General features: G+C 37.1%; 1 protein-coding gene across 1 annotated transcript in view; it reads left to right on the top strand.

The window, feature by feature from the left end:
- LOC129576321 (metabotropic glutamate receptor 2) overlaps positions 1-27,634 on the top strand; it is a 186,941-nt gene that overhangs the window by 63,550 nt on the left and 95,757 nt on the right. The window lies entirely within an intron of this gene.

The raw sequence follows: 27,634 nt of genomic DNA on the forward strand, positions 1-27,634 counted from the left end.
TCTCTCTCTCTCTCTCTCTCTCTCTCTCTCTCTCTCTCTCTCTCTCTACTCAAGTATTGATTTATGGCATACGTTCAGTTCAGCTGATGTAATGCGCACAGAAAATCTTTGTGCAAAATGTATCTGCCGATGTAGCATGATTTCAGAATGCCAGCACCACACAGGCACACACACACACAACTCGCAACCAAAGATGAATACTAAATCAAAAGATGATTTCGAATTTCGAATGCAACATTTTCAAATGATTCAACTGGTGTAATTTTAATTCAATTAGTAGTACTGGAACATGTGATATAGCCTTTTATGGAACGAATTTCAGTTCATAAATAACATGTGTTGGTGGGCTGAGTCGGCACATATTGTGTTGAGCGCATATATGTGGCAATGTAATCAACAAAACTTACGAGTCAGTTACGGACTTTTCGGTTAAGAGAATAGTCTTGAAGTAGAGAACTGGAATATTTCATGGTTTTTATTGCAATTTCCTTTATTTAGCGTTTATTTCCTCGAAAGGAAATGCTTCTTTTTTGCAATAATCATGAACTTAACATTTACACTTGCGATGGGAGCGTAATATGTGCGTTGCCAGAGAAACAATCGGGTTTTAATGGAATTTGTGCCTATTTTCTCTGGTTTATTCCAAGCTAACAGCTTCTTACTAATAAATGTAATGAGCAAAATACGCAATGCGCACAGCTGCAGAGCCATTTGCAATCGATAAGCGAAAAGGGGAAAAAAATAAAACTAACAACTTTGATTCGATGAATTTCGGATTGGCATTGGATTTTCCAGCTAATAGCGATTTAAGTGTATTTGCTTCATTCTTCATCAAAAGCATAATCCGAAAAATTGAGCCAGTCGAACGTAACGCCTTCAACAAACACTGAATAATACGATTCGCATAGACATGAAAACGATGTAACGATTGCAATGATAGCGAAAAAAAACCAAAAGCAAGAAAGGTCACACACACACACACACACACACACACACGCTTTCTTGCGTTGAAGAGCAAGAGGGAGGAAAGATAGAGCGGCGAAGAAGTGAACAAGAATGCGAAACAACAACCGCAAAGCGAACACAAATTGCCAGCAATTTAAAAGCGCGACAGAAGATAAAAGCCCGAGTTAGTGTATAATCTAGCGATTAGACAAATCATGGTTTTCATAATTGGATGACATTACTGTTTCTTTGGCAAAAGACGAGATGCCATTCGAAGCCTTATAGGTGTAATTGTGTTAAAGCTGTGTATGTGTGTGTGTGTGTGTGTGTGCGTGTATGTGTGTGTGTGTGTGTGTGTTTGGAACGAACGTACATAATACGATAAGCGATATGTACAAGCGAATGAAGAAGTTCCGCAGGCTACAAAGGCAATATGGGGTGTTTGAATCGATTTGCACTCGTGACAGCATCTTGAGTAGCAATCAACGTTATACCGAGCAAAGAAGTGAACGAACAAACGAGCGCGTACAAACACACAAAAATCGGATAAAAATTAAATTGCGATTATCATCATCTTCATTAAAAGTTTTTCTAGTTTGCATTTATCGTCGTTATCAAGAGGTGAGGGGATGTGACGGTGATGAAATGATGGCGATAAGTAGCAGACAACTTGGCTAGTGATACATGACTGAATGATGAAATGTAGCCAGTAAGTGATTCAATGACAATGAGATGATGATGATGATGATGATGATCGAGAGATGTGCAACGAAGTTTTGTCAATCCAAAGTTTCAACTCATGTCAATTCAACTTTGGCCTTTTACTACAAAAACTTTTTCTCGTGCCCGGCCGTTGAATGCATTGATCAGTTAGGATCGTTCTCCCTTGTTATGCCGTTTAAACACTGAAAAATGCTAATTTTTCTCATTATCTATTTACTTTTTTCTCTCTTTGTTGTTGCTGTTGCCATTGCGCTTCCATGCGCTTCATGCGCTTTGTTTCAAACTCACATTCTATAACAACCTCCTTCTCCCTTAAGTTGTCGTGTATTTCGGTTGGGAATGAGCAATTTTGCTTTTGTTCGCTCAAAACAAAATCGTCGACTTAAACTCTCTCTCTCTCCATCACACCACTCCCGCTTTGTTACTCCGGAAAAAAGGCAAACTTTTTCCCCGAGATTTTTATTTTCTTTTGGTTCATTCCGTCCACACCAATCGCAATTTTTTTTCATTCACCAACCATTCACCCTTTCGATGTTTCCCTTGCTCTCCCCAACACAGAACCGCGCCTCCTCACTTCGTTCTGTTTACTCAACAAAAACTTTTTTGTTTGCCCGAGATGAGAACGAACTCTTTCTTCTTCTCGTTCTCTCGTTGCCATTGTCATTTTTTTTCCTTCTTCGCATCACGTTGACAATGCTCATTCTATGAAATCATTCTTTGGTTGTGCTTATCTTGTTCACAAAACTACTCTTTCATCGGCAAAATTGATAGGAAACTCTTTGCCCCTTTTTTGTCTTTATTGCAGAGAGTAGGAGATGTTCAATGAACAAAAAAATGAAATTAAAATGCGTCCAAACAACATGCAAATCGCTATGGAATATTGGTTCGAAAGTTTCTAATGATTTGATACGGAGAGAAAGAGAGAGAGAGGGGGGGACAAATGAAGAGGGTAAACAAATCAGAGAGAAAAAAAAACGATTGAACTGGAAATGTATAATATATTTGAATAGCTATGAAATAATAATGAACCCAACCAATTTATTCGTTCGTTTCATCGTTTTTCCTTTGATTCTTTCTATTTGTTGGCTAACTTTTCTGGTCACTGATTAAAAGCTAGTTTGCATTGAATGGAAGCTACATCTGTATTCACATCGTACGAAAAGTTTTCTGTGTCGTTTGAATAAATTTCTGTCGGATGCATTAAAGGTAGAAATGGAGTAATTTGATCGTGACGCAAAAGAACATTAAATCGATACTAAAGACTTGCACATGATTATTATCACAGCGTGCAAAAACAACAAACTCGCATTCATTTCCGAAATGCAAGCTCCCATAGAAATGCTAATAATGAAAAATCAATAGATTTCGGTTGCAAAACTACCATTCAACCTCTATCCATACATTCAATGTATGGATAGAGGTAAGCTAATTGAACATTGGCCACTTGTCATAACAAACGTGGCTGCTCATTTGAAATTCAATTGTGTGTTTTTGTTTCTTATTAAAATATTGAACAAATTTACGTGAAACGTTACCACGTGTGTGCAGATATTCCTTTCTCGATGCGAAGAAAGACAAAAACGGTGTTGTACGGCGGCGGCGACGATGGCAATAATGCCAAAAGCAGAATGCTCCACGTCCATTAGCAAGCCAGAAATGTTATGTCCGTTAACCTGAAAATGACTAATTATATTCTGTATACGTGCTTTTGCAGCGAGCAGCAATGTCTTGAATAGAAATGAACGAAACGAAAAGGAAAAGGACTACAATGGACACACAAGCGCACGAAAAAATGGAACATTTTATGTTGGGTTGTGGTATGTGAAGCAGGTTTTTGCTGCGCTACTGTTTTTACATGACCCCGACGTCGACGATCTGAATCCATAATTTGGTTTTTACATTTGCAGTTGTTTCAATTTAATCTTTTGGATACCTTGTTACTTTTCCACACGACCATATCGTGTAAGAAAAGTATTGCGATCACACTGTACGCAAAAAATACAGTAAAATTTTTTGCTATGTCACAATGTATAAGAAACTGAGTATTGAAATTGCTCTAATAGTTAAGTCCGGTTAAAATATGAATCTTTTCTAATTTCAATGCAAAGTTATAGTTTGTTTAAATTGTAAAATTCTTTAAAGTGAGAGTCATATATATTGAAATGCATAAACTACTAAAATTACATGTTTTTAATTTTCATTTAGAATCAAATTTTTGGGATTGTAGAAAAGATTACCTTACGTAAGTAAGGCACCTTGTTTTTATCGTGTTCATCACCTTAAAAATGGTGTTGTTCGGCTAAAGCTTCTAAGCCAAAAGAATCAACACGCACCCAAAAGGGGGAAAAAAGCCAAATCTCGTTTACCGTTGATTCGATGTGTGTGCGTGTACATTTTTTTTGTCTTATTTACTGCGGGATTTGAACAGCAAACGCCAATAATCACATCACACATGTTTCATGCGCAAATGTTTGGCAATCCAAATGTACCGTGGATAAAGAAGATTACTCAATTATTGGATTTATATTACATTGCTGCAGTATATCGAAACCAATGATCTTAAGAAAATACACAAACACACAAATTTATAAACAGCCCTACGAATGGTGAACGGTAAACAAGCGAGATTCGAAGCGAGTGAATGATATCTCCTGGGCGATATTTGTGGGAGCTATTCAACATGGTAACTTGAAAATTACAAGCATCGTTGTTATTCATGTGCACCGCATATAATTGTATTCCATGGTTTGCCATTTTACACGGTGCGTCGATGAATGTTTTGAGCGTGTTCAAAATACGAAGCTTAAAATGTTCGACGATCGAACACCGAATCGAACTTTTTAGTATCATTGGTTTGCTGGTAAATCGTTCCACTTGCAATTGAATTGGTTGGCGCCCGGCCATGTACACCGTACACTATTATTAAATGAACGGAGCCAACGTTAAATGTTCGTTATGAAACGTCGGTTCTCGTGTGTGTGTGTGTGTGTGTGTGTGTATATATATTAGAGAGAGAAAGAGATGAAGAAAGGTATAACCGAGCGCGATCCGTGGCTTTCTCTCGCTGTGTCTCTGCTTCCTTGAAATCACCTTGTGCACGGAAAATTAAGTGATTATGATTATTATACCATAAATCCTAGCTTAAATCTATAGCTACTACCTACTTACTACATTGGTGCTTGTTTTGTGATAATTTTTATTTAAGGTTTGGCACTTAGCAAATTGTCTTTGGCACGCATATAAATGAGTCTTGCAGTTGCTGTTTTGTTTGTTTTCTGTGTCCGGCCACTCAATGGTCGTTCATCGTCGACAGTTACGGCTGCGAAGACAAGTGATATCGTTGTCGTCGTCGTCGTCGTCATCATCATCGTTCATTTAATAGAGACCAGATTATGTGTTTGCGTATGCCACACTGCACTACGTTCCATATCTATGGTGTATGAATTGTTTGTAGCGAGAGAGAACAACGCATAACAACCGATAACAAGATGATTTACGATTATAAAGCTCATACATAGCACTGATTAAATGGTTGGAATCTTTAGAGCAATGGAACATTTGTGCCACACACACACACACACACACACACACACACATACCGCAAAGGCCATGAATTTCTTCAATCCGAATATTATGTACGACTAATCAAAGCAATTTTCTCTGCAATCGCAGTGTATTTGTGTGTCAGTTTTATCTTGTTGTTATCCGAGATGTGGACGCAAAGTAGATCTCTTGAATTCCACTTTATTCCTAATAAAATAAGAAGCCGACCATTAGCGCAACTACCTCATAAATAAAAAGCAGCGATGGCATATGACACGCAACATATTGCGTCGCAACAGCAACAGCAGTAGCAGCAGCACAACAATGTAGTTTGCGAAAATGGCACTTGTTATTTTATGCACAAAATAACAAATAGAGTTTAGTCTCACACTCGTGCACCGTACCATCGCGCCACCAATGTCTATGCAGCCAAAAAAAAACGCTTGAAGAAAATGAATCGAGGCATAATGCCGTCGACATTTCAATCCACTTTCACAAATGTGCAAACAAGTGCGACATCTAACCCATACCACACTCACACACACACCGTACGAATAGACAAAAATAAAACTATTCGTGTTCGAAAAAGAGTCAAGTTAAAAATAAAGCCGTTCAAGTAGCAGCAGGAGTTCATATCATCATCGTTCAAAAAAAAAATTCACCATTTTCGAAATGATTTAAATGCAAAGCGACAATTGAGATACGCCCAGCTCACGTGCACAGGCTACGAAATTTTCGGCTGCAACAAATTATCCGAAACAATGTCGAGAGCCGACATATTATGAAGCTTCAAGAGGAAATTATATACATCTTGATCGCCAGCTCTTCAGCCAGCCAATCAACGGTCGTGAGCTTTTCGCTAATTTGACGACGAGGAAATTATTCAAGTGATGATGGCATGTATAACACGACCAAAAAGCAAATATTACAGCCTCAATCGATATGATCCGGTCATCCCTTTAACCCAACACCCGCACCGCATGCACAAATATCATCTCATCTCCGGTGTGATGAATGGCAGATAGCGGTATCGTTCGTTTGAGTTTCGGTATCAATTCCATTGGAAAATTTAATCATTCGCATCGGACCCGGTCTCTGTCAGAGAGAGATGGGGAGAGAGAGTCTTCGTCACTATTCATCCCGTTGCATTGCCAATACTCTGTTGTCTATTTATCTCTTCGCTCCAAACACTTTGCAATTAAATAAGCATATTACCAAAATCGCTAGAGGATTTTGCTCCATTGGAAATCCGATTGATGCACACGTGCCTACGGTTCGGTCGTTAGCTGTTGTGCATTGGATTTTTGCCAGAGAGAGAGAGAGAGAGAGAGAGGAAGAGAGAGAGAGAGAGAGACGAACAGAACGTGCTTGCGAAAGAAGCATGGAACTGTGGAATATGATTGTTGGCGAATGAAGTGAATAAACTTTACGAAAATGAATCATCATAAGTCGGTGCACATTCCCATGTTTATTTCCATTATGTGTCACATCAAAAACGAAACGAGCAAAAAGAGAGAGAGAGAGAAAAAGTGAGGAAAAAAAAATTGGATTGAGCAAAGTAGTTTGGTTGGCCGCAAAAAGGGAAAAACGACCAACGAATCCACAATTCATACGTTGATACGATGTAGAACCATTAGACGTAATGAAAAATTCTTGTTGCTTCATCCACTTTATACTATATATATATATATATATACGTTGTCAACAAGCAACCGTTTCTTTTTCTTTCGTTGCTTTTCGCCTCACCCCCTCATTCCATTCTGTATTTCGCTTACACACAAATGGAACGGCACAATACGCACACGAATACTATACATTCTGAATGCGTACGTTAAAAATAGCAGGATGAGCATTTCTATTTTGAGGGCATTTTAGTCAATGTCACAAAATGTTGAGCAGGAAAAATGTTTTTAGATGTATGATTTTTCTTATCCATCATTTCACTCTTGCAGCTGTAGTACTCACAAGATAACAAGGCAGAAAAAAAAAACTTCAAAAAAAATTTAATTGTTCACTATATTGACGCTAGTCTGCAACTGTATGAGCGGTAGCACTCGCTTGATAGTTTTTGCTGAAAGTAGAATTTTCTTCTGACTTCAAGCGAACATACACACACGCAGTAGTTGCAGATAACGATTTTTTTCAAGAGCCAAGTTGAAAGAGAAAGAAAAAAATGCTACAAAAATTACATTCATGCACGAGATTGTTATCAAGATTCAAGTTTTTCAACTTGATGAATTGAACAATCATATCGTATGCATTTCAATTTTTCAATAAATGCATTAATATTTTATGCCAATATCGTACTCCATTTCAATGAAAAAACTTTTACAAGTTTCTGTAGAGACGAATGATGATTAAGATTTGATTTGAATTTAAAGTTGAAAAACAATTTTGATTCCATTCTTAATGATGCTGTACTGAAATATCAATCTTGCAACTTTCATTGATGCACACGAGTATTTCCACACTTCGACAAGAACTTTTCCATCATGTCTTCGACAATAATTTCTTATCGAATATTGAATGTAGAACAAAACTTAACGCAACAATCATTGCTCACTCTCTCTCTCTCTTCCTATGCATGTCTTCACTTCACTTCATTTGTTCGAGCTTCAAAACTCGCACGGAAAATAATTGATCGCGTTATGCTGCGAGAAGGAAAAAGTTCTTCATTGAAAAGGCGAGAATAGAAACGGCAAAACTATTTGCACAAACTATAAGTATTGCCTATTGCCTCTTGGACGAAGAAACGAAAAAAGAAAATGGGAAGCTTTTAAAGTCGAAACAAATTATCGCACGTGCTATGATGATTCAACAGTTAGTGTAAGGGTGTGTGTATGTTCGATACAATATTGCTACACTTGGTCACGAATGGCTCAATTTAATTTCTGTCGCATTTATTCACATCTCTAATGCAATTGAAATTGTATTCTGAGTAGAGAGTGAGAAAGAGAGAAAGAGAGAGAGAGAGAGAGAGAAAACAAATTTGATGCTAAAACCAATGATATATTTCACAGCTACGACTGCTAGTGTCAAACGTAAATGCACAACAGCGACAAGTATATGTTTTTATATGGAGCACATGTTTATGCTATTTTTAAGCGACATCTTGACGTTGAACGCTGAACTATGAAACTTCTATATAAATATACTGCCAACAATCAATGATAGCTACAATAGAACGTATTTTCATTGCAAAATACTTCCCACTTGCAGATGGCGCCAAAACAAACGTCATTCTAGTCATTTTTCTCATTGGTTGGAGATACGTTATTCGAATATGTGTTTGCATTTTCCATGCACTTACTCCGTTTTGCATTCATGAGCTTGCATACACTTTGTAAATCAACTCACTATCCACTGTCCACGTGAGATGGATTGTTCTATTTTTCTGGTTTGTTTGTTCGTTTGCACAAAATATTTCATTTTGGTGTTTTGTTATTTTAATATTTCATGCAATGCCGCATGCAGCTGGCTGAACCATGTGATTTATTTGAATAGCTGTGCAACATTTTTTTTCGCATACCAGTGTCGTCTTAGCAATTTCGATGGCCCTGAGGCAAAATTATACCGAGACCAGGCGGCCCTAAAAGAGCCTAGAAGCTTTTGTCAATAAAATATAAAAGAAGGACGCAAATGAGTGAATTCTCCCACAAAATATAAATGCGTAGTTCAATCCCTTCAGTAGCGACTTACGGTGTTCTTTTGAATATTGCGTCAATTTTGATTGAATTCAAACATGGTTAATAAACTATTTTTTCTTGAAATTATCAAAGAGTAACTTCGGTACTTCTAAAATCGTGAAGCTCTGAGGGGGCTGCGTCATTCGCCTCCATGCCAGAACGGCACTGTCGCAACATTTTTCCCGCGCATAAATTGAGCTGTATGTTACCGAATGCATATTTGCAGACAAAACAGGAACACATTGAATTTATTTCCGGCCGTTTGAGCCGGTTTTGAAAAAAAGTTCCAATTACAATACAATTATTCTGTTGGATTTGAAACAGGCCGATTTGAATCGACGATGAAAAACTATGACGAATCGAAAAGCACTCCTACGGCACCTCCAAAATTTATTTTTCGTTGGAAATGCCGCCCTTTCAAATGTGTTTAGACCAAAGCAGATCGAAATAATTCCCAAACACAAGAATCCCATTTTAATTGATTAAACATGACAATGGACGTTGTCAAAATTCACTTCGTTGCGTTTGGCTTTTCTCTCTCTCTCTCTCTCTCTCTCCCTCTCTACCTCTCACCATTCTTTTGTGCCACATTGTATTGGCATTGTTGACTGAAATGAAATGCTCGCCCGCCAGTCATGTATCAAGCGTCCAATAAAAAATTTCGACAGCCAATCAAAAGAAACAATGTTGAAAAGTCACAATTGGTGCCCGGTGACACACAATGGGCCCACACAAATATTCCATCCGAACGACCAATTTCGAGCTGCAGAAGAATTAAGTCGTCGTATTTTCTACTCGCTACGCGCGCATCAAAATTTGATTGTCTCCACACCATGTATGTGCACTTAAGAGAAATAAACGGAAAGTGAAGGGAGATGTCGAAAACAATGGAAAAACATCGACAGCACCGTCAACAAATGATAGCCGCAGGTTGTGTCTTTTTCAAACACATGCACACAGTGTGAATCACAGATTATGACACATTCGGTGACATTGTGTATACGCTTGGGTTTATCATGATATTTTGATACTACGCTTCTAAGCCCCTTCTAGTTCACACACATACACACATACACGGTAAGCAGCCGACGAGTTCATCGCAATCAGCAGTCAGGTGACTCTCTCGAATGATCAAAAAAGTCGGAGGGAAAAGTCGCTTTTGCAACTCGACTAGATTCAATTAGTGCGACGAAAGGTTTTAGATAACACGAAATTGCGTATTCGCTTCCTGTTGCTGCCACCATTCAAACACACTCCCCCAATTTTTGTACAATACCGAGAAAAAAGAAGCAGCTTTTGAGCGAAACTATTGAGAATTGCGATACACAATTCCGATGCTTATTTTGTTTGTTTAGAGTGGTTTTTTTTTCTACGGAAGTACGGGCAACCCGAGATAAACATCAAACCACATGTTTAACAAAACGTTCACATCTTATTTTTTTGGTACAAAGAGAGAGAGAGAGAGCAAAAGAAACACAAACGAAAAAAAGATAGCGACAGCACAAAGGAAACCTCTGATTCAAATGTCTATCGATTTGTTCACTTTGCGTTCTCACTTGCAATTCATATTTAGAGCTTATCTCTTCTATCCGTGCCTCTTGAAAAGCCCTTTTTTGTGTGTGTTTGCATGCGAAATGTTTTCATAGGATATCTCTCTCTCTCTCTCTCTCTCTCTCTCTCTCAATTTTTTTATGTGAAAGAGAACCAAATTTTATTGGTTCAATGCTTGCTCGCTTGTCGGTCGGTCGATCGGTCGTTTGGTTGAAAAGTATTTGCTATGCTTTCAATCCCAGATGATGATAGTTTCATGAAAATTTGGGTCAACATCAGAAAACAATAACGGTAAAAATACCAAGCATTAGTTATTTGAACTACTTCAAGGTATGGCTGAAATTGCCAGCATTTTTCATTGTTATTGCCTGAGTAGGACCATTGTTTTTCCAAAGCTGCTTAACTTGTTTTTCTTCAAAAAAGTAAAATTACCAAAAATAATAGTAATTGACTTGCGATGTGCAGAATGAGAAACCAGACAAAAACACTTTGTTTTCATTAATTTGAAAATGGGCGCACAATTTGCGGTGAAGTTACTTGATCTGTAACAAAAGAAAATAAATATAAAATATGAGAGTTCACTCTCAATAACAAAAAAAACAGTCACGAAAAAAGGAAAAAGCTCTCTATTTTTCTTTGGAAGTATGTTCACGAAGCCACTCTTCACAATAAAAAAGAAGAACGAGAATCGAGCAAATAAATGAGAAATACTGACATCATTTACATGAAACCTAAAAATGGTACTAGAATAAAACCATTTAACTGCTGTCAATCCACTTACGAATCAATTGAAATGCTGTTTATTCTTTTTTGTTTCCAACAGTGCGGAATGTTTAAAATTAAATTACCGTCAATGGGGATGCATTCATGGTTTCTGTAGATGAAACACATCAAACTGTAAATTGATTTTCAGTTTCGAACTAATCAATACATCAATTAATTCGTGTACATGTCAATTACAATGGGATGTTTTCGTTACTTGCTCTTTTCGAATCCTTCATATATACTTGAATCTCTGTGTTCGGCTCGTGGTGAGATTGAAAGATTGAAAAGAAGCCAGAAAGAGAGAGAGAAAGGGAGAGAGAGAGAGAGAACGGGAAAGAACGAAAAAAGGGAGATAGAAAGCACCCAATCGGCGCTCTTCTGATCCGTAGAATCTTTAAATTGCTTCCATTTGTAAACTAACCACATGCAAGAAAATGTGTGCAAGAAAAAACGATGCTGGAGCAAGTTCAGAATTGTAATTAGACGCGGAAAGACCAACACACAAAACACTCTTTCATTTTTTTTTCTTCTTCTCGCTCAATTCAACATGTTCAACTAGATTGCTTCAGCTATGTACGTGATGTTTATGCATCAAATTCATCGTTGAAACTGTGTGTGAACCACACGTTGCACGAGAATATAGAACTCAAACCGTATAAGCAACTTACATCGCCCATGCAATCACATGAGATTTGTTTGTCTGATACGAGTTTTATTGTCTTATATGATTGGGTGCTTGATTGATATTTGCCGGCTTCCATATATTACGTACGATGCTGCACAGTCATACTCTTTTTTTCCAATTTGCCACGAATATTCAACCTTTTATCAATATTTTTTTTCTTCGCCGTTATTTCCGATTTTCGTACAGTATATATGATTGACGGTGTCCCCTGTTGGAAACAATGTTGATAACGTATGTTAGCACAGCAGGGCACATTTTTCATTGACACTAAGCCAGCACCACATTCTGTCTATTCAACACAATTTGAGTTGGAAGTTATGACAACTTTCGGAATTCACATTAATTAATAGCCTTGAATGAAATCAACGATATCCATTATATGGATCCGATTTCATGTTTAATTATATTCAAATAAGAGAATGACAAATTATAAAGTGAGAAAATGCGGAATGAATTTGAATTATAAAATATAAATCGCTGCAAAGAGGACGCCAAAAAATATTTTACCTTTGAATTTCCGTGACTTGATCATTGCCAATGAATGTAGAAAAAATCGAAGCGGAAAATGATGCAGCATCTTGTATTGTTATTTCACTTGGAATTGAACTAGGTAAATTTCCCATTGGATGCTATGAACCAAGCTGGGTATCTCAAGTAAAAAATCATTTGTTTACGCTCTGATTATTTTCAGATATTTACCTCGAAAACTTTGACGGATTCCTAATTGTCCACAATTTCACAGTGAATTGCAGTGGAATGTTTGTCGAATTCGAAATTATTAAATTCAATCGGGTTGTCACATTCGGGTGACTTTCTGAATGCAAAGCCCTTTATCGACGGAAAAATTCTTTGAATCATTCCCTGTTTTCATGTTGTGTGTGCCATTCCGTGCAGGCACATATCGGTTCGGGTGATTGAAGTAAAGATAGAGCATCATTGGGAAAGAAACAAGAATTGTCTCTCGTTTTTTCGCTATTCGGAATCACCTGTGTGCCATCGAAAGTTCGTGTTTTTCTCTTGTTGTATTTGTCGATGTCTTTTTTGCTTGTGAATTTTTTTGTGCTCGTGCCTCGATGAAATGTTGTGTTTTTGTCGTCGTAGTCGGTAATAAAAGTAAGAGCGGTAGTCAAGCACGTGTATAAAGGGATAAGTACGGAACAGCAGTATGTTTCTTTTGAATTTTCAATCAAAAAAAAAAGAAGAAGAAAAGGAGAAGAGACAAGAGCAAACGTGCAACTATGTTATCCATAAGATGGTTCGTGCCGTCCATGTTCGAAAAAAAAAACAGATTCAGCTATTATCGTCACCAGCAACAACTGCAAAGAAAAACAAAGTGAAACAAAACATGGTGCCATTCACAAAGGCTCATATTAGATTTACTTGGAAATCATTCGCAGCTGAAGCAGCATAACCATCACCAAATAACCATGGCCGATCCTATCAAATAGAGCTTTGGTCGATTTTTTTTTTGTATCATTGTCTCTTTGTTTTTTTTTTTCTCTATTCCTCTCTATGCTCACCCTCATTGCCTCTGAAAATACGTATCCATTCAATTCGCTTACCCCCATCGTTTCGCATTCTTTCACATGACCATTCGTACGTTAGTTCGTTTTGTTTTAGTCGGTGCCTTTGAAGAGACAAATTTGCTACAAAATTGATTCACGCAAACACTCAACGCTTGATGTGTCGATATACTATGGTCAGCAGTCAAATATTGATAGCAACAACAATATCAACAACAAAAATTATACGGCCTTTTCATTTTGTGACACTCTCTGTCATGTAAATTCAATTTCGCCTGTGCAACAATTTCGATTCAGATGGGATCCGACAATATGCTATACATAGCAACGCTTTTGTTGGTGTTCAGGTGTTTCTTTCCCCAACTGACTTTCGACTTCATCTCTCTTCCTTGCCTCTATCGTTGGCTCTTGACTGATTTACAAGGTCCAATAACATTTGATTGATTACTTGTTAACGTAACATTTGTGTGTATGTGTGTGTGCGCGTATAAGTGAGGCGGTATGCGAGTACTTTAATGCGAGGAATTTATTCAGCAAATAGTTTTAATCAAAGATCTCTTTTGGGAAAAGCATTTTAACACACAAACACATTACCTCAACTGATTCACTACAGAAACAATACAGTATCTCAATGGTAAAATCAACTTACAAGCATACAGTCTTTCAATCTAATTTACTTGCTCAAGAGAATAGTCATGAAGATACTCCGAGATGAACCGATATCTCGTTCTTTCTTCGATTTGCTTTGATTATGTACCAAAATCAGGTTTTACGGTTTTTTCTTCGAGTTAAGATTTCAAAATCATTATTTCCAATACCTATTTTGTACACATTGAAATCGGATTAATTTATCGGAAATGGGAATTCCAATGAAAACGACCATTTTTGTGAATTACACTGAATCGAACCGATTATTACGATGTGGAAATTGTGGGGGAAAACAATTGGAACGACCATTAAAATGAAGAGAGAAGAGTGAGAGGGAAAAGGTTCAGCATAACCACAGAAAGAGAGAGAGAGAGAGAGAGAGAGAGAGAGAGAGAGAGAGATATGGGAAACTGTTTGCACAACATTTCAAATCGATTGAAAATAGATGATTAATAATGGTTTTATACATCGTTCGTGTGTTTTGAGTACGTTCCTTTGATTTAACTGCAGCACAAACCACATAAAACTAACAGTCTGCTCAGTGATAAGATATCTGAAATACGTTCAATCCCGTGTGAAAAAGAAATGACTGACTGACTATAACTTCAGTTGACTTTAGTTGATTGAATTTATATTTTTGTTCTAAGAAAATCACTTGGTCCCAAATGAAGCAACTTAGATTGACTTGTAACTTCAAATGATTTCAGTTAACTATGATAGACTTACACTACACTTTGTACTGAAATGTCAATCAAAGTAAGTCATTTTTGTCCCAAATTAGTTAACTGACTGCTCAGTTACTATTTTTTCACACGGGATATTCCAATTTTGTGTTCTCGCCTATTTGAACAAATTATGTGAATGAGCTAAAAATCTTGACCCATGATTACTTTCTCCATTCATTCAGTGTGCAAACACAGCGGTATCATCGAAATCAATTAAAACCGACGAACATAAATTAATATGGAAAATCCAAAAAGAAGAGGCAGACAGATGGATGAAGAGATATCGGCGGAGAACGAGAGAGAAAGGAGAAGATCCGTATCAAAATCATTTAATGGATTCAATGCCAAATCAAATCATCCGCTGTCCCAACAACCGACACTGACTGCGTGAACAGAGAGGGAGGGAGGGAAGGGAGAGAGAGAGAGAGAGAGAGAGAGAGAGAGAGAGAGCACAAATGGAAATAAAACTGATTCTCGGATATATCAAACAAAAGGTGTGGGTGTGCGAGAAACAGAAAGGGAAAATAATTATTCATTGGTAATGAATCATCGTTAAAAAAAATCGTGAAAAATGTGTGTGTGTCTGCAGTATCGGGTTTCATAAAATCCAAATAGGAATGCCCATTTCATAAGCTTTGACTTGAAGACATTAAAGCCCCGCCAGTGAATGCGATAGCAGTGAAGGCTTTCAAATGATCCTTTTTTTCGGTCGCGAGACAGAATGGACGATGGCAACAAAGGCTTACATTTCATGCAGTAACTGAATTTCTCTGTTTCATTCGTTCGTTTTTCTTTTCTTTTGCCCATGGTTTGCATTCGAAATTTGAAATTTTTGACATAAAGTGCTTTGCATAAATTTCAATTATTCATGCAAATGAAGTGATTGCACACAAGCGACATGCAACCGAATTTCAAAATGCGAAATATGCATCATAATTGAATCAAAGTTTTTGATTTCTTTCGGTTCACTTTGTTGAAATTGAACGTTAAAATTAATTCAACTGCCCAGGCCATTTGATGATGATGCTCTGGCACAAAATGAGTGGTAAAAATCTACTGTGAATTCGTATAGCATAAACCAACGAGGCACAAAGCGTTGGGTACTTCGAAAAAAGGGGAAAAATAACCGAGAAATTCCATTACCAGATTTGGTTTTATTATAGCGTTTCATATAAAGTGCATTGCCTCAATCATCGCCCACTTCAGAAATATTGACATATGCCTTAAAACTGTTTCAAATAATTAAGTGCAAGTGTTTGTTAGACACAACCTCATGCACACACAAACACACAGAAAAAAAAAGAAGAGATGAATGACAAAGGCACATTCTGAAGCATACATATTAAATCCATGTCTTAACCCGAAAAACCGCCCACCGACTCTTCAAACTCGAATCAAACAGCAATGATGATGAAGTGAAAGATGAAAAAACAACAACGATAAAGCATAGCTCAAGTTTCTATTCCTCAAATGAATTGATATGAAAATTTCGCATTCAATCTTGCTCGGTGTTGTTGTTCAGCGAACACATGAAATTCGACTGAATGTTGATCAGAATTGTTGATGAGCGTGCTAGCACGCGTGTACACATATTCGACAATGTATTAAAGTAGCAGAATGCTCGTATATGAGGCTAATGGTTGATTTGGTTTGCAGCAGCCACAATAAATGTGGAATTTTGAAGCCACCCAAATCATCGAGTCTTCAACTCGGAGATCAAGCATTAAAATGACATGTAAACGGGAATAATATACATGTATATGCGCGCGCAGCATACGGCAGTAAAACCAACTCCATCTCCGTAAACTGAGAAGCAGACCAGATGAATAGGGACTTGATGGATTTCGATACGATGCCTGAACAATTGTAATTTCATGCAGAGGCTCATGTATAAAGTGTGCCATGCGCGTATTTTATATTTATACCGGGGCGATGCGCTACTCGTCCCAATAAAGTATATAGATATACTGTGTAAACAAATGGAATATTGTCATCATATATCCAATACTGGTTTCCGCGTGATTACGCTCATCCACATATTAGATGTCGTTAGCGTTCAATATATACCCACATTCGTCTAATGTGTTCGTGTGTGTGATGAACTCGTCGATTTCACGAAGGCGTGCTTTTGATTGACGCTTCTTCTGCGTTTTCAATTCCTTATTTCAATATAAGCATTAAAATGCTAATATGTATATTTATTACGTAAAATGGAAAAATAAAGAGCAAAGAAGCAGAAGGAGCAGTAGCAAAAAAAAAAAGATGAAATAGAATAATGCGCGCCATCAGACGACAGAATGAAACGATCGGTAACATTAATAAGTCGGTGAGAAGCATCTATTTATACGGTGTGGCATATTTGTATGGGATCGCATTGGAATGATAAAGGGTGGATTAAAGATGACAAAATATCGCCATGGAGTTGAGATAGATAGGGACGAGAAAGAGAAAAAAAAAAACAGAAGAGTAACGATAGGTTCATGGGAAGAAAGGACGTAATCGAAAACACAACGATGTTTGGCAAACTTTGTCCGTTGTATTTTGTTGTTATTGTTATTATATGTGCGTATTTGTACCGAAAGAAAAGTGCGTGCGCGTGCAAATGCGTGCACGATTCCATGTATGGCTTTCACTTTTGAAATGAAACCCGTGCATATTTTCATTTTCATCGTTCGTTGTCGCACCCACTTTGCATTTCAAATTTAACGTCAAATTAATCCATCATGAGGTGTTTGTTTGTGTGTGTAAGTGTATATGAGTCTCATGTTACGGTCTCAATGTGTAAACAGTAAAGAGAAATCCTTGGTTTTTGACTGATTTTATCCTCTTTTTTTTCCCTCTTCTTTATATATTAACTACCATACATTGGTCTTGCTATTGCCGCCAACCACCTCATTTTTACGTTCCAATACCCAAATCATTTTCTTTCAACTTCTTTGGGCAAAGCTCCCACACTTGCACCATATCGCATTGTTCATCTCAATCTTATCAATTCATTCTGAATAGCATTCACACGCACACACTACCGACAATCTTATTTCTTTTTCGTCGTCGTCTTCTTCTTCTTCTTATTCTTATTGCGACCATTTTCGTCTTCGCGACACACGTCGAAAACCTATTTTACTCAATTCAGAGAAACGATGTCTGTGGGACAGTGTGCGTGTATAGCGGCACATAGCACAGGAGCCGAATTTCGGTTGGTTTTATTTTCGGATTGAAACCGTCTGAGCCATTTTCATGCTCGAATACGTGGAAAAAACTTTAGTTTGGCTTCTCATGCAGCAGAGAGACAGTGAACGAGCATGGAAAATTTCAGTGTCGCGAATGTGCCACGCACACGTCCCAACGTTTTCATCAACAAGTTTAACTTTGACACTTTTTTATTTCTCCGTTCATCTTCGTTGCATTACTCGCCTAACGCCAACTTTGTTTGATCTATCTTATTTACCGACAGTTGGTGTCACTTTCGCATTTGCCTGTCATCCTCCGTGTGACAAGCAGAATAATCGGGGGATCTTGTAAGAAAGAAAAAGTTAATGTCATTCGGATTCTACACTCTCTCACACACACACACACACACACATACACACCCAATCAATTAGTCTAATTAATTTTAAATTTAATTGATGGTCATCAAAATTCCGAAAGAAACGAATAAGATGATGATAGTCTGAGCTACGCGTTTGGTCGGTCGTTGCTTGACGGTGGCAACGGCAGCGATAATAGCGCACTGACATTCAATTGAAATGTTGATGGTTTTCATGATTACCATGGCACACGAGGAAATATTAATTAAACGGCCATTGAAGACGTTTTGCTGAAGTTTTCATATAAAAACTTATTAGGTGTAGAGATCTCGTATCCATTCAAAGATCATTCACCGGCCGTAAATGCATAGAGGGAGAACGAAATCTATGAAAATGGTAATATCATTCTCAATTTAGCTTGTATATGTATACTATGTCTCGTAAGTTTGAAGAGAGTTCTTGTCGAATGTTGATTGGAATTTTATTTTGTGCATATTCATACCATCGAGAGAGTGCCTTCTATTTTCATTAGCCCAATGAAACAAATTAATTTATTTTTCAACCGAGGCACAGCAACACAAACCATTAACATTTCAAACATTGAGATACACACATACACATACGCAATGTGTTTTCGCACAGCCAAAATTTCTTTCGCTTTTTCTGCCGTTTTTTGTTGCTGTTGGTGAACTCGAGATACGATATATCGTGTGTGTGTGTGTGTGTGTGTGTGTGTGTCGTTGTCATTAAATTTCTTGGCTGGGCTCACATCGGCGCAAATCAAATCCCAATTACATTATATAGACACTAGGTTTTTGCCGAATTTTTACTGGTGTTTTATTGCAGTTTCTTACAATGATAAACATATTCTCAGCGCTTCAGCTTCATACCTTTTTATCTTTATGAGGCTTTTGCGGGTTCTGAAAGTGTTTTTTTTCTTCGCTTGCTCACTTTCTCTCTCTCTCTCTCTCTCTCTCTCTCTCTTCCGTTCGGTGCGCAAAACATATGTGCATGCCGTTGGCAAAAGAATGATTGCTGAGATGTGCCATTTTATTGACGGGCATTTATGCAACTGTTTCGCCGATCAATTATTATGATACGGTCGCTCTTGCTCTCTTTTGTTCCGGTTTAACAATGTACACATTTGACACAGTCACAATATAGTGATGATGCTCTGATGGTAATTACTGTCTCTTTTATTCGGTGGATCATCTGAATCGTTTAATTACAAGTAATATGAAGTAGGCTCCCTCCTCAGACTGTCACTAAACTTTATTGTCAAAGTTCATTCATTTGTTTGCATCATGCACCGTCATCATAGATCCTCTCTATGCTTATATATATACACACACACACACACACACACACGACCGTACGCACGTTTACACCCAAACTCCCTTTATGCACAAAATACACACACCGTATATACTAGCCTACACGGTAAATCTAAATAATATAAATTTTCGGCGCGAATTGTGTGTTGTTAGGGTACAAAATGTCCATTTCTTTATTTAGTGCACATAGCAGCGGTATCATAATGAACGAGCATAATAAACAAATTTCTTTAGCAAACGAGCCATCAGATACAATCTATCTTTTTGTGTGTTCTGCTGCTAGCTCGTTCGCGTTGTATATGTGTGTACTAGGCTTGGTCTCGTTCTTCTTTCACTATCGGCATTATTCGTGCATGGATATAAAAGACTTTGGCTTTGGCTCTAAATAAAAGACACAAAAATATCGAATGAAAATCTAGGTTTTTAACATGTATTATCACTTGTATTCACTCTATCTTCATATATATATTTTTCCTCATTATTATCAGCAGGCATTACCGTTTTTATTGTTGGTGTTGAATGTTGGCATTGGTGCACGTACTACTTGAAAAGGTTTTGTAACATTGCGTATTATTGGTGTAATTTTCATTTTCGAACGCCACAAACACACACACAAACTTTAGATTTCCTTTGGCCATGTAGTTCGTGCAATGTCGACAACGAAAACGAAACAAACGGTTCCGTTCATCTTGATGTTCAGCTGTAGCGTTTTAAGCTGCCGTTTGTTTGTTTGTTCATTCCTCTAGCTTTTGTTTGTAAGTATTTATCAACACTTGTGGGCTGCTTTCATCGAAGCTGCATGTTCACTAGTCACTTGCTTTTCTCTCCCTGACACACACACACACACTCACACACGGTTGTTTCGGAATTTCATGTATTTGTCAGTTGAAGTAATTGTTGTGCCATCCATTTCTAACAATTCACTTAGGCTGTGTGCGCTACTGTATCCTCTGCGTGTGAAATAATGTATGCATGTATGCACAAGTTGAAAGTCATAGAAAAAATTGGGCCATTTTCAGGTATAAACAAGATGCCTTACATTCGTAAGGTTAACTTTTCTACTCTCCCAAACATATAATTTCCAATTGAATCCAATTCTCCATGCATTGAAATTGGGAAAGAATCTTATTTTAATCAGACCTTAATATCAGAGCGTTTTTATACATTGTGACATAGCAAAATTTTTACCGTGTTTTTTGCGTACAGCGTGTACCACGCACCTACCCTACGACACTAGAATAACGCTAGATTTTGCGATTTTCGGCGTTCAAAAATCGAAAAAAAAAAACTGATTTTTAGTGGGTCAAAAAATCTGGGGCGATCCCAATACTTTTCTTACACGACATGGTCGTGTGGAAAAGAAAAGATAGGAAAATGATATCGAATGAAGAGGTCTTTATCCTATGTGCATTTATGGCCTGCGCTCGTTTCCTTTGCGCCTTCCGCAGTTCGTTTTGTTTATCTTCGCCACTTTATTGCATGAGTATATATTTTCTTTTCATAGGTTTGGCGTGTGTTCTTCTATTTTTCGTTTGTTTTCTTTTTATTTACGTTGCTTTTTGCGGCACCATCGGACGCCCCATTTTCTCTCAGCCAAGTAACCGAGCGTCCGCCCGCCTGCTTCATCTTTGCATTGTTCTCTTTGACGTATATATCATTTTACATATAAAATTGTACTTAATGTCCTCCGTTCTTCTGTTGATGTTCATGTTGTCGTTTCATTATTCGACGTTGTGTGGATTATGTGTTAGCGCCATTCATCGAATGGATCGTGTGCCTTTCATTTCCACTTGCATGTAAGCTGCCACATTCACTTTCTCTCTACATATATATTCATCGTGTGCTGATGTTTCGCTTTATTTGATATGTTTATTATTTTCATTTTGTTGTTATTCATTTTTTTCTGCTTTTTACTTGTGTGTGTGTGTGTGTGTGTGTGTGTGTGTGTGTGTTTGTTTCGCTCAGCCATCGCGATATGAATTCACACGCATATGAATCGTTGGGCCATGTTTTTTTTTCCTCTCTCTCATTTTCACATTGTGCGTATGTACTTTTTTTGTGCTGCATTCATTTTCCGTCGATTTATTCATACATTTTTTTTTCTCGCCACCACCGCCATCGTCAACACCAACAATAAAAATGAGCAAGCCCGAACAAACGAAACGTGAAACTCTATGGGAGCAATTTCTCCGAGCCGTCACTTGGCTTGATTGCTGCAACAGTACCGCGCGTTCAGCCTAATAGAATGTGACACAACCTGATGATAGCGGAAGTTGAGAAAATAAACAGGGTGTGAGAATAATATCAACGGAAAAAAATAAATAGAACAAGAATAAAAGTGTGGCAAAGAAGAGTGAAGGCGAGAGAAAGTGAGGAAAAAAATGAAATAAAAATAGAATTATGAGATGACAAAATGAAGTAGAAATTGCATGAATGAATTATATTGTGGGGGGGAGAATAACATACAAAAAATAGACAATGTTTCAATGGGAGGACGAAATGCTTCATTGCCAACCATTTTTTTTGTGTAACGTAGCGAAACGTTAAATCTACCATTGTGACAACAGCCGAACAAAACACTTCTGGCTTTTGCCACCACTAACAATTCCATTTTGATGCTCTGGGCTACTTAAATTGTGTCCACTCATTTGTTGGGATTATTCATTTATGCATTATTAGCATCAATTTTTTTTTTTGCCAGGATACTATACTTTCAAATGAACTGTTTGTGTTTCCTTTACCAATCAAGGATGTCTAGTCATTAGGGTGAGTTAACTTTCGTTCGGGAATCTAAGGTCGAAAGACCAAACTGGGATTGCCCCTGTTGACCTTTTGAGAAGAGTTTCTCTTTATTTTTTAGGGTGTAACTCAGTCAGTATGGGTGATAGCATTTTACTGTCTTCAGCAAAGTTATAGCTAGGAATCCAATAAATAAATTTAGCACAAAATATTACTACAAAAAACCCATCTGGTTGGCGTTTGGAATCAAAATTCGAAAAAAGTCGATTTTTTCAATTTTTCAACCATAAATTTCTTTTGTCCAGAAAATTTCTCAAGTATACACTTTTCGAGGTAAGTGCCTTGGTAGAAAGTTATTTTTTCTCAAAAATATGGGGAGTCTTCTAAGACAAAAACTCCAGAAAGTGACTTTTCGAGGTATCTCCCGAACAAAAGTTGCGTTTTCTATGGAATTTGGTATCGAATTGTCATTTTGCAAATTGACGTATTCTCTCTTGACAAATAGATTTGCATTTTATGCACATTTTATGCAATGCAGAATGAAACAAGAAAAGAATAACACAGAAAAATGCAAAACAATATTTTCAATTTAGGCAAATAGATGTCTAGAACTGAGTGCATTTCCATATACCATTTCCGTGGTAAATATTTATTCGATGACAACATTGGTGGAAGAGTAGAGGAGAAAAATGCAATTCTGACAAGTACACATCTTTAAAATGTCTAATATTGAACGATGAAATTGAATAAATTCCCTATTCAATGAGTAAACAATTTATTGTTCGAAATGAATAAACGCAATTCCAATACGATTTCCAAAATACTCGAAATCTATTGAGTTTCTCTGAAAATACGAACTGAAGATTGACAGAAAGAGTTGAGTGACATTGAGGGAATGAATACAATTTATTCATTGTAACATTTGAATTAAAGTCAATCGTATAGTGTAATGTGAAGTTAACCATAAAGTGGTTGTGTTAGTTGTTGGTGTTAGTGACCGATGAGCAAGGATTAGTTTGCACCCCAAAGGGATTTACATTTCATTGCAAATTCAACTGAACTTTCGTTTCCACTATACATGATACAAGGGGCGAATCACTACTGAAAACACTGAAAGCACTGAAAAGAACTGAAAAATATTTTCAGTACTTTTCAGTGTTTTTCAGTATCAAAATAGATCGGGTTTTTTGACAGTTGAAATTTGTTTTCACAGATCTGCCATCTATTCATTTTTTCTCTTGGTAAATTAATGCCATTTTCAATACTTTCATACTATACTAATACATTAGGCACTTAAAAGTACTGAAAACCACTGAATTCAATTTTTCAGTAATAATTCGCCCCTTGACATGATATCATAACCATGTAATGTTTATATGTACGAGAAGAAAATTCGTTACATAAACACATTTCGATTGGTCTAAACTGAGAGCTTTCATTTCGAAAGCCACAGACTCCGTTAAAAAACGAATTGCACATTTACAATGGTTTTTTCAGCATATGGAATATAAAAGCTGTTTTTTTTTAGATAGTTTCGTTTAGAACGATACTAATGTTTGCTCACACGCATATAATCTTGTATTGAATACATACAAAATACGAAATGTGAAATTGTAGAGCGCCGTCCATAAATGACGGCAAAATTCAGTACTAATTGGTGTGATTTCGCAACATTTCACATATATGTCGAAATCACTTACGGCTATTTACAGATGATTTTGCCGTCAATTATGGATGGCGCTCTACAATTGTTCAAAGTGTGAAGATAAGCAGGTGTGTTTGCTACATTCAATATTGGATATGGATTTATTTCCGGCCGATTGATATTTTCTGGCAGGAGCGAAGAAATAGAATTGATTTTTTAGGTCAAAAACTTTTGACAGTCAATTTATTTTGTTGAAAATAGAATATACTGTCCCCCTTAGTCTCAATGAGACGTTGTTAAACCAACAGTGTTACACATTTTGACGGCAATGTTTGAAAATGTGAGCGCGTCTACGACCGTGCTCTTTTATGCTATGAAGTTTGAACGAATTTCATTTTGCAAACGATGTTATTGTTAGTGTGAGACTATCTCAATGGAATATACGCTCATATTTTGATAGATTTTTCCTATTTGCGGTCAATTTATTTCAATTTTTCGGAATTTACTTTTCACATGGTTGATCAATTATTCCAATCCAATATCAACACTATTGTGGTTCCACGCAGAACAACGAAATAACGAAGAGAAAACTCGGTGGGCAACCGCAGAAAAAAATGCCCATATTTGATTTAACATCGAAATCGATTGGTTTACACAATGTATAAATTCTTCATCGCCATGACTATGAGGCTTCATCAATTAGTCAAAATGCACACAGTTTTTCGACGGAATTACGAAATCCGAGGTTTAAAATCTCTCTCTCACTCACACACCCACACAAACACTTTTTATCTGAATTCAGAATTTTATCTGAATTTATCTGAATCTCTTAAGAGCCGATTATTGCAATACACAAAAATATATTTACCATATTAGTGCGGTAATTTTTTTTTGTCTAGTGGATTCCATTGCGGTGAAAATCAATTTATTTTGGAATTTATATCGGATAATGGCCATTCTCGATATTTATACGGGCATTTTATCAAAATGTTTTATTTGAAATTGTTCATTTGCTCGCAAACAACGTAAAACAGCTTGATATTGTAGACAAAGAAATGATCATGTTGTATTGGTATTTATATTTGTTCAAGCGGATTCCGTTTTTTCTGATGTTTTGGTTATTTGTATTTCAAAAGTTGAAATGCTGATGCTGCAATATCATTACAAGCGAGCAAAAGTTGCGAGAAAATGCGGCGAACACAATGCGGCTAGACAGATGTTCCGTTTGGTTGTTCCGGTTAGGAAACCGAGAGACACTGGCACATTTCAATGGGAAATGCTCAAGAAGGACAAAGGGGATGGGAGATGTTTGTGAAAAAGTTTTTTTTTTTTCAAAATGAGGACACATACACTACAGGCTGCAGTTGACACGTATGTCATATTGAGTGGCATGTTATTTTTAATCAGCATTAAATTCGAATTAGAGCTATTTCAACTCAAAACAGAGAACTAAAGCCGAAGCTTGTCATAAAACAATTACGAATTCAAGCGCGTACAAACGTCGTTACGCTCTTGCCAAGTGATGTATGTGAAATGGGTTTTATATGCACGTCAGTCCAATAACACGCCAACATACACAACCGCAAAATGTTTGTAGGCTAATTAAACAATTAGACGAAAACAATTCATCAGCAGAAACATCGAAAATCAAATAGTTGCAATTGAATTTTTTTATTCTCTCTCGATCAAATCAAATATTTTGCATCGCTTCAAAGTGAATATGAAATCAGTGTATTTGAAGGGAAAAAAACGGTTTCAGTTTGCAAAAACGGTGGTGGAATAAAATTCCATGCGGTGTTTTCTTTAAAAATAAAATTCGACCCTCCCTAGAAAACCAAACAAAAAACATCGAAGTGAAAACTTTTCCTGCGGCTTGGCGAAAGAGCTGTCGCTATTTGAACAAGTGAAGCCCCATATTTTTATGTGCTATTTACTTTTTATAACATGCCATTGCGCAGATGAACCAAAAATGATTTTGATCTCGGGACGTCACTTAGCCGTTAATCTGTTCATAAATGTGAATTTCGTGTGAAATGCATTCTATCGTTCATTGTTTGCTGAATGTGTCGTACGTAGTATGCGCAATATGTGCAGATAGAAAGTGAACATGTAACCCACACACGCACACACACACACACAGAGAGAGAGAGAGAGAGACAAAGACAAAGCGAGAAATAGATGAGGGAACAATCGTGGAGAGTGTGAGTTGCACGAAATGTGATGATGCCATTTGCACAAAATCAAATGCTGCCTAGGGATTAGATTGGACAACGAATGCCATTTACTCTAAATAAATACACATGTACCATTCTAACCCGAAAATGGTGTGTAACATTCGCTTTGTTTGTCTCGTTTTTGCGCTCCAGTCGAACAAGCGATGCAGAGACAGAGTGAGATGGAGCAAGAGAGAGTGAAATGGAGAGTGAGAGAAACGACAGTTATGAAGAGATAAAGATGATACGTTTTGTTTGTTGCATGCATGCGCTGGTGAACAGGGCGAGAATCGAACGAGCAAAATGAACAAGCTTGGAATAACGACTGGAGCATTGTCTATGTCGACTAATCAAAAATGCATGAATGGTGCTCGTTCAATGTGCATATATATCAAATGAATTTCAATTAGTCATCGTCGTCGTCGTCAAGAATACAAGATTTTCTATGTTTTTGATCGAGTTAGTATGTTTGTGTGTGTGTGTGTGCGAGTGTGCTGGTGTGTAAATTTCTCAATTTGTGTGTTTGCATAAGAGCGCACACATGGCATACGGTTATTGTTGACAACGTCGTCGTCAACATCATCCATTGTAATGCATAAAATGATCTTTCGTGTAATCACAGTACTTATTCGTCTTTACAGTGTAACGTCAAGGTGGTATCTATATGACATTATGAAAAATGAATATATCAAACCATATCACACAATCTCTGATTGCATCTGGCCCAAAGACGATCCTATCGGCCATATAAAATCATATTTTACCCTGCGATATGTTTACATATGCATTGGACTGTATCCAAAATGTTGGAATTTAAGAACAACACACGGTTGAAGTAACTTCTTGATCAGTGTTGAAATTGTTCGACATGCCGAATATTACCTTGCTTCAAGTTTTCCCTCAAGTGACATTAACGCGTTTTGGACCTTTCCAAAATCTAATTTTATTCCAAGATGCCATGCACTTCATTCACTATTCAATATACCATTCATTGTAGCATTTCATATTTGTATGTTTTCGAAATTCCCAGAACGAGTGATAAATTGAAAGTTTCATGGCCCCAATGAATGGCCACAATTTTCTCGGTTCTCTTTATTTCTATCGTCAACAAAAGGACAACAACAACGATGATGATGGCAAAAATAGGGGACAAAATGCAAATTATGGAAAAATATCCAAGATTCAGGTTTTCACATAGTCTCTCGAGTCGAGTCAAATGCACATATATATGGAAATATGGGCATTCTAAAATTGTCATCGATAACGGATTGACAGCTCAAAGTAAATACGTAATTGATCAATAAGACACTATTTCTTCTGATTTGCTTGTAATTGAACAATGGCATTGTATTTCCTTCTATTGGCTACAACATTTTCTTTTT

The sequence above is a fragment of the Sitodiplosis mosellana genome, unplaced genomic scaffold (genome assembly GCF_009176505.1).
Source record: "Sitodiplosis mosellana isolate CC-2019 unplaced genomic scaffold, AAFC_SMos_1.0 Smas_scaffold_6181, whole genome shotgun sequence".
NCBI lineage: Eukaryota > Metazoa > Arthropoda > Insecta > Diptera > Cecidomyiidae > Sitodiplosis > Sitodiplosis mosellana.